At 44.8% G+C, this 9,495-nt stretch overlaps 1 protein-coding gene across 1 annotated transcript in view; it reads right to left on the bottom strand.

Moving 5' to 3' along the window:
* RIMBP2 (RIMS binding protein 2) overlaps nt 1-9,163 on the bottom strand; it is a 221,928-nt gene extending 212,765 nt beyond the window's left edge. Inside the window, exon 1 of the mRNA XM_060120952.1 lies at nt 9,087-9,163. The gene's annotated coding sequence lies outside the window, so the exon portion shown is untranslated. The remainder of the gene's footprint in view (nt 1-9,086) is intronic.
* Between the last annotated feature and the right edge of the window lie 332 nt (nt 9,164-9,495).

Raw genomic sequence — 9,495 nt, forward strand, 5'->3', positions numbered from 1 at the left:
AGGTAACCTTAGCTGAACTTGAAAACTCTTGATCCTGATCACAAGGGTTCAGGAAACGGGTCCTCGGAAACAAGAGCATCGAGCTGGTAGAATGTGGGTGGATCCTCTCCGTGAGTGAGAAGCATGGGGCCCAAGAAATGATGATACCAAGTTCTGCTGCCTTTTGAGCCTAATTGTAGAGATGCCAAGTCAATGGGGGGAAAGCCCCAGGCCTGTGAACCCTAAATGCATGGTTAAGGGACTCTGGTGAAAACTGAAGCCAACACACAGGAAGCTGGCTCAGAAACCCCAAACAGAGTTTGAGGTCCTGGATCAAGCCGTTCCTGAAGTCAGAATCTACACCCTCTTCGATTAACTTCTCTTTGTGCTTAAGCTAGTTTGAGCTGGCTTTCTGTCATCTGCAAGCTAAAGGGCCCGGGCGCACAGGACAGCGTAGTGCGTCGCGGGCACCAAAATCCTTTCCGAGAGCACAGCCACGCCAGCAGCCGCACTTCTCTTTCTGCAGGGCAAAAGGAGCACGTCAGCTACATTCCAGGGTCTGGGTTTGCCAAGACGGCAGAGTGAAACAGACGCTATCAAGACCCGTCTACTGTAGCTGAGAGTCTGAGTTTCACAGCGTTTCGGAAACCCTTGCCAAACACCTTTGCACTCTCTTGATTTTTACTGCCCTTGCAGGCCCAGGACGGCACTAACGGTCATGTGACTATAATTGGCCCTGAACTTCCACAGCAACAGAGCCCTTTCCATTTTGGCTCGCCTACTTAAAAAAAAGGAAACAAACAAAATGAAATTTAAAATACATAACTGCCTTAGTCATGAAGAGTAATTACATTAAGAGCCATTTTAACTAGACATTTCCACCCAAATGACATTACGCTGAGACAGTCTGTCCTGAGGTCCCAACCGAAAGCGAGACCCCGGAACCTGCAGGAAGTACAGTCTAGCGGTAGTCTTCAGTTTGGTCCTGGAGCCCAGGAACCCCCTGCAGCTCACAAGGTTGCATTCTCTGAGGTTGGAGGAAACTTGTTTTCCGCAAATATCACAGGTTTTGCCATTTTTGCGTCCCACCTAATAACTGCCCCTTTTTCCTTAAACAAGCATGTGTGTCTTATGGACATGATGATATTGAAAAAGGGAAATTTTATCTCATTGTGGTTTTGATCTGCATTTCCTTGATGATCAGTGATGTTGAGCATGTTTTCATGTGCCCGTTGGACGTCTGTATGTCTTTTTTGGAAAAATGTCTATTCAGGTCCTCTGCCCAGTTTTTAAGATTGTTTTGTTACTGAGCTGCCTGAGTTCTTTATACATTTTGGATATTTACTCGCATTACATATATGATTCGCAAATACATCTTCCCATTCGGCACGCTGCCTTTCGGGCTTGAGGACGGTTTCCTTTACTGCGCAGAGGCTTTTTAGTTTGACGTAGTCCCGGTTGTTTATTCTAGTTCTTGCTGCCCTTGCCTGTGGAGTGAGGTCCACAAAAACATCGCTAAGACTGATATTAGAGAGGGTTCCACCTGTGTTTTCTTCTAGGAATGTCATGGTTTCAGGTCTTACATTCAAGTCTTTAATCCATTTTGAGTTAATTTTTATGTATAGAAAAAGAGACAGTGGTCTATTTTCACTCTTTTGCTCGCGGCTGTCCAGTTTCACACCTGTCGTAATGGCCATCATCAAAAAGACCAGAAATAACAAATGCTGGAGAGGATGTGGAGAAAAGGGAGCCCTTGTTCACTGTTGGTGGGAATGTAAATTGGTGCAGCCACTAGGGAAAACGGTATGGAGATTCCTCAAAAAATTAACAATAGAACTATCATATGACCCAGCTATCCCACTTCTGGGTATTTATTCAAAGAACGTGGAAACACGAATCTAAAAAGATGCACGCACCCCCATGTTCACTGCAGCATTATTTACAATAGCCAAGGTATGAAAAAACCTAAGTGTCCATCAACAGAGGAATGGATGAAAAAGATGTGGTACATGTACACAATGGAATATTCCTCAGCCATTAAAAAAAAAGAATGAAATCCTGCCGTTTGTGGCAACATGGATGGACCTTGAGGGCATTATGCTGAGTGAAATACGTCAAATGGAGAAAGACAAACACCGTATCATTTCACTCATATGTGGGGGGAAAAAAAAAAGAACAAACAGTAAAACAGAAACAAACTCGTAAGTACAGAGATCAGATTAGTGGTTACCAGAGGGGAAGGGGGTCTAGCGGGAGGGTGAAATGAGTGAAGAAGGGGGTCAACTATACGTTGAAGGATGGTAACTGTACTCAGTGGTGGTCACTCTGCAGTGTGTACAGCTGCCAAACTATAATGCCATACGCCTGAAACTTACATAATAAAAAAAGACTGAAAAATACATTGGTCGACTGTGAAATAATTAACCTAATAAAGATGAAAGGTACAGATTTATTTCTTGAGAAAAGAGAAACTTTATATTACTACCATGAAAACACTGGTTAATGTGCTACTTATAATTTTTTAATAAAGAATTCTATTTTTTCCCAGTAACACTATGACTGTATCTGGGCTTGGGTGACTGTGTTTGTCTATTTGGTTACCTGTAGAACACTCTGGAAATATTGGGCTGGCCGACAGATTTAGGCTATGCCTTCCCCAGGCTGACGGTCACAAAATTCTCCACAGAAGCAGAGAAGACAAAATTTCTCTCTCTCTGACCCTACTCAGGGCTTGGATGGAATGTCTGTTCCATCAGCTCAGGGCATTGAGTGAACAGTCAGCCGACTCCAGGACACAGGAGTGATACAACTTATCTAAGAGGTGGAGTAAACAAACAGATGGGGTGGCCCAAGTGCCAAGTGCATGGTGGGTCCATTTCCTCCCAGCGTCAATGACCCCCGGTATCAGCAAATATTGACTGAACGCCTATAATGTACAAAGTCAGGCTGTTACACACACACACACACACACACAGATGTGTAGGAAAAAGGTCCGGAAAGACCAAACTGACGACACTGGTGAGATTGGTGAAAGGGAGAGAGTCAAAGACGCTTGAGTTTTTACAAACTGAATGTATCAATTTCCTGACTGAGTCATGGAAAATGAATTTTAAAAGTCACAGAGCAGTATGTGTAGGTACTTGGATACATATATCAATGTATACATCCCACTTTTGTATATGCATAGATAACTATATATTAAGACATTATGTCTGCATGTAGATTTGTGTGCGCATGGGAAAGGGTCTGGAAATTCTAAAAGGAAACACCTAACTGTTAATAGTGATTATTGATGGGGACCAGGGATGGGAAAGTTATACAGGAGACTTTAACCTTTTACTTTATACACCTCTTTAAGATGTGAGCTCAAGGAACATCTCTTGTCCTTGAAATATGACAAAGGAAAACGATTTTAAAGAGGTTTCCGCACATTCACAACCTCTATGAAAGTGTTGTTGATGACATAATTTCTCCAACTTGGGTCTAGGAACAAACAGTTTAATGTTTTCATTACACAAAGGGGCCCTGGCCCCTGTTTAAAAGAATGGACACCATCCTATTGAAAATAATGATCACGACAGATTTAGATATGTGCTGCCCTCGGCAAACTTAAACCTCAGTGACTGATCGTCAAGGTGTGTTGAAGGAAATGTTAATGTCCTCCACATTGAAGGTGCCCTCAAGAGCCTTCTCCTCTGAGTCAAACATGCAGCGCCCTCTGAGACTCGCTGGCTAGACCTCCTGTTTCGATAAGTCACAGGGATCTGTATTCTAATTGCTTTCCCTTCGCAGTGAAATAATTCAAACATTCCATCCCCTTCCAAAGTGAGAACAAGAGCTAAATTTAAATGCAATAACGTAATGGTGCATCTGCAATTCCAAGCAGCCAACGATCTATCAAAAAAAAAGATCAGCCCGTTCCAAATATAGGAGAGGTTCACACACATGCACATCACCCCTCTCTGTAGCTTCCAACCCCAGAACCACCAAATTTAAAAACCTAAAGTAATAAGCTCCCAAAATAACCTGCCTGCTACCCCTAAAAGAAGAGAGTAACTTCTAGGTCCCCCAGGCCAGGTAGAATAAATGAACTTGAAAAAATTACACACAAATAATAACCCGCATCACTCAACTGAGACGTATCCTCTTTGAACGTGTTCTTAATGACACAATTTGTCTGCTGAGGGCGTGCAGATAAACGCCTCTTCTTATAAATGATATCCACTGAAGAAACAGGTAGTGTTAGATTGATCATGATGAAAGATAAAGGGTTTGGAATATTATCCAGGCATCTCCCCACCTCCAAGGACCCTGCCTTTACTAACTAAATGTTGGGGAGTTTTTGGCTCTATAGTGATGGGAAACGGATGGTTACCAAGTGTATATCCTACATGTGAAACAGCTTAGTCTCCCATACAGACTCTTTCTTCTTCCTGCCAGTGAAAATGAACACAGAAAATAGAACTCACAGGACTGGGTGTGAATTTAAGTCTAACAAACACATCCTGGCTGGGGCCATTCCCACCACCACCATCACCATCACCTTCGCCATCACCATGTCTAGCATCAGCACCTGTATCATCCCCACTAACCCCTACCACCGTGTTTACTGTGTTCAGACCAAGGCTCCACCCAGGAACCCTCAAACCTGAACCCCACATAAAGGAATCATCGAGCCAGCCCAGATTTCTCTCCTGCACTGTGGACCTGCCCATCTAACTGCTGCTTTCCTCCCCAATCCCCCACCTGCCCCGTGTTTAGGTGTAACTCAAACTCAAAACAGAGTTTCAGCACAAAACTGAATCTGAATGTATCTTCCCACAAATCTAATTCTCTTTCAGTCTTTCTCATCGTAGGAAATGGCTCTCCCCCTGCACTCTCTTGTCCACATCAAAGTTCTGGACATCACGCTTGTGACCTCTCACTCTTCGTCCACCCCGGTCCATCACAATGACTGGCAGACTGTACTGCCCAAGTTCATCTGCAATGTCTCCGGTGACCTTCACTTCTGCCACCAATACCCTGATCCAAGCCACCGTGGCCACTCATTGGGCTACCTGGTGGCCTCCTAATTCTCCTTGCTACCACACTTGCTTCCATCTCCACTCAGAATTTGGGGTGATACTTTTAGGAGGCAAATGTTGATCAAATGTCACTTTCCTATGCAAAATCGGTCACTACTGGCTGGCCATTGTTCTTAAGACCTAAAACCTATACCCTTACACAGCGTATAAGGTCCTGAATGGGCTGCCCCTCTCCACCTCTTCCCCATCTGCGTCCAGACAAACACTTTTCACGCATCAAGCTCTATCTTGCCTCAGGACCTTTGCACTGCCATTCCCCCACGACACTGCTGTCTCCACAGGAGCACAGACGTTTGCTCTGGTCACTGTTCTGACCTCCCCACCTAGATGACATACAGTTGGCCTTGATAAACATGTCTTGAAGAGACCCTTAAACAATGAAAAAACGGACACAGCCCTGAATGATGCAGTGGGTAGAGCCTCAGATGGAAGAAAGGACAACTCAACACAAAGTTCCACTGCTGGGTTCCAGGTGTCAGGACACAGAGTGGGAAGTTCCCAAGTGGGCCTTGCAAAGGTTGGGTCTGAGCAAAGGCGTCTTCTGGACCCACAGGCTGCAGGTACGATGGGTCATTTCTCGACTATAGCAAGAAGGGAATCACCTTCTATCACAAAGAAGGGCTCATGCGTGGGCTTTTCTGCCTCTTTCACCTTCCTCTGTGCCTAAGACACAGGCAGAGTCAAGGAATACGCTCTTACTTTCTAGTTCATAGTGTTGAGGGCTAAGTAAGTGACACAGCTGAGACTTAGCTCGTGGTCTTCCCAGCCTGACACTTTCCTTCCCTTCACCCAAATGTCCTGGTGTAGAATAACACAAAAATATGCACACACCCTGGCACTAAGCTTTCACGACTCTCTGAGTAGAGTTCCACATTCCTGAATGTGACAAGATAAACTGTGTGTAGGGCTAATTACCCCTCTTTGTATAATGGTGACATGCCACCAGCTGATGACAAGAGGGACAGAATGGAGACCCAAGTCAACATCCAGGCTTGCTCTATGCGTTCCCTTAACTATAGCAACGTGACGGATGCCAGAGGATTATAAGAAGTGTTACTGTAGGTCAAATTAATGAATAAAAATCAACATAAAAACCAACGAGCACGTTGCATGCAGCAAACTCTTGGGAAATTTCCATCTTTCTGCCAAATATTAAAAACAGAAATTCCCATATTTCAGCAGACCTTCAGGTTGACATAAACAATAAAAAAACAGAAGTTATTCTACTTATTTTGTTAATAAAATGTCTTTAAACTTCGTAGAACTGCAGAATAAGATGATATGTTGAATTATCTTAGGTTTCATCCAAAAGCTCGAAAGTGTCTCAGGTTCAAAGTAAGCAGCCTGGGCAAGTGGAAGAACTAACAGCAAGCTGGGCTTTAGCTTGGAATTTGGAACCAGAAAAACAGTGCATAGGACGAAAATTCAGTTTATTTCAACACAGCCAACATCTGCTGAGCACCTACGAAGGTCCTGGCGGCTGTCAGACCCAAACATCGGTAAGACTGGGTCCTTCCAGGACCCACAGTCTGACAGGGGAGGCTGGAACATGCGTGTGTGATTTGAATTCAAGCTAGACTTTAATAAGATTTAGAATGATGTGCAAAGGAGATGTGAGGAGAAGGTGTCTAGACAGGAGACTGGAGGTTTATTTCCTGGACGTAGTGAATGGCAGAGCTCAGGACGAAGAGGCAGCAGGAAGAGCTCACAGCAGTGGAGTGCTGTGAAAACAGAGAAATTAACAGAGGCTGCCTGTGGAGACCCCACCCCAGCCCCGATGCGTGGCGGAAGTAGTTGGGCATTTCCCCACACGACCCTCAAGCCGCGCAGGAGATTGGAAATATCACCCAAGGGCAAAGACCTCCATACGGTGACACTGGGAACTTCCATGACAAATGTCTGGTTCCCTGCAACTACCCTGGAGTGAGCCCACCACTGACAAGCCCCACAGACGTCCACCAGGTCGTCACGATCTTACTCTAAAACTGAACAACAAACGAAGCCATGAAAACGCAGGGTGGTCTCTATACACCATCAGGTGGGCCAAATGGAAAGCGATTCAAAGCACAGAGATCTCCAGTGAGAATCCCACCGGCAGAAGCACTGACTGCATCTGTGTTGACCAACTCCTCTTAATGCAAATCCCCCAAGACCTTCCAACGAGGTCTCTCTAAGAGAAATGGTTAAAGATGACATTAAAAAAAAAAAAAAGAATACAAGAAACCATGAAAACTTGCAAGTTGTGCGAATATTTCCTAATTCTGTGAAAGAGAAAAAATAAGTGGGACAATAACTCCTAGCTTCTCGATGCGTTTAGTGAATTTGGGTGCTCTCTGCATAGATTAAGCAGATTCACCTCTTCCCTTCCTTCATTTTTCTGGGCTCTGGGATCATGCATCTTCAACCACCTTTCTGCTCTCTGCCCCTTTTCCCCAGCCCACTCCTAACAGGGGCTAAGCGGCTACAACGTTGCTCCCTTTCACCAAGCTGACTGGAGAGCTTGTTAATATAGCACAAAAAAACCCTCTGCATGCTTACATGTGAAGTATGATTATTATTAATTCAAAAGTGGTCCGGCAAGATAATGCCTTTGAGGGGATGTGCAGAACCAACTCTAATGAGTCTGAAGTGAAACGATGTACGGCTCGACTATCACTTCATACAGAGTTTTAATTAACAGAACTGTTGGGGCAAATAGGGAAAGAAAAGCAATGATTTATTAATGCACAATTTACTGCTGCTATCAAATGCCAAGCAACTGAAAACACTGCTCACCTGCTTTGCCCTATAAACATGTCCATCACGGAGCACGGAATAAATCCTTCTGCCATGAGGGAAAATCCCGTTCTAGCTACTTAATGTTCAGAATACACTCCATTCATTTCATCTACCCATTTAATACCAGAGTAAATAGAAAAAATAGAATAGAATCCACTGGCCTTCTTAGAAAACAAACTTATGGTCACCAAAGGAGAAAGGTGGGGCGGGGAGAGATAAGTTAGGAATTTGGGATTAACATGTACACACTACCATAAATAAAACAGATAATCTGCAGGGACCTACTGTAGAGCACAGGGAACTCTGCTCAATACTCTGTAACAACCTATATGGGAAAAGATTCTGAAGAAGAACAGATACATGTATATGTATAACTGAATCACTTTGCTGTACACCTGAAACTAACACGACACTGTAAACCAACTATATACTTCAATATGAAATAAAAAATAAATACATACATATATACATACAATACACAGGATACACACACACACACACAAAGAATCCACTAGTCTAACAGCCAGCACATGCTTCCTGACATTTTCACACACATTATTTCAACAAATACTGCACTTACATGATATAAAAATACTACAATGACATTCATTCTCTAGTTATATTCATTACCTGAAAACTTCACAGTGTCAAACCCAGTCTCACAAGCTGGGCTTAAAGAATTGGCCGATGCTGTCCCCAAACTGAACACAAAACAAAGGTAGAAACGTCCACCGGAGACACTGCAACTCGAAATACGTGCTGTTTGTAACGCCCACCGTGTGATGCTCAAATGAGCAAAAGCAAATGGTCTCCCCTGGAGCAGAGCTTCCCTGAGCAAGTGAGGTTCGGCGGACAAATAAGGAGCGCTCCACACTTCAGCAAACAGAACAGCTGTCTTTGTCCTGAGGGACAGTATATTTATTCTGAGTGTCCTGTTCACAATTTACCCAATGAACTGACCCTTGGTGCAAAGGATCCTTGCAGCCCTGACGCTGGCCTGGGGACAGATTGAGTGCAGGGTAGCAACAGGGATCGAAGCCACAAGTAAGACCCAAAGGCTTTGAAACCGGGAAGGAGCACCGTGTCCGAGGCTGCAGAATAGCTCTACCTGGGTCTCGGAGCGGAAGGGCAGTTCTCCAGTCTTGAGCCAGCCCAATCCGGGAGGGTGACTTTCCTGCCTCTGCGAATAAGCCGTATCTCATTAACCCTGCAGACCCTTCCCCATCCCCCAAAGCGGGTACTTACAAGATGCCGGGGATCAGTGCCCTAGCGTAGCAGACGCGCTAGCCTGGGCTGCCTGCCCCCCAGCCGGCACCAGCCTCTCCAAGCCGCCTCCGATGTTTGCGCTCGGCATCGAACTGGAAGACTGTTTACTTATTCATGGACTGCCCGAGCCGGCCACGAACTGCTTTGTGTCAGCTGAATAGGATGGTAATTCAATCTCCAAATGGGAACTGCTCGGCACATGGCATATCTGTCATAATGAGTCACGCAGATAAAAAAGAACATGGCTTTCAGAGCCACGGGTGAAACGTGTGTTTTGACAACGAAGAGTGTTACAGGACCCTTCCTCCATCACTCTTCTCCCCAAACACATCCTCCATGAGATGCAGGACAGAGAGGGAGCCACACTTGGGGACTGGATTCTGGGGAA

Source organism: Lagenorhynchus albirostris, chromosome 14 (genome assembly GCF_949774975.1).
Source record: "Lagenorhynchus albirostris chromosome 14, mLagAlb1.1, whole genome shotgun sequence".
Taxonomy (NCBI): Eukaryota; Metazoa; Chordata; class Mammalia; order Artiodactyla; family Delphinidae; genus Lagenorhynchus; species Lagenorhynchus albirostris.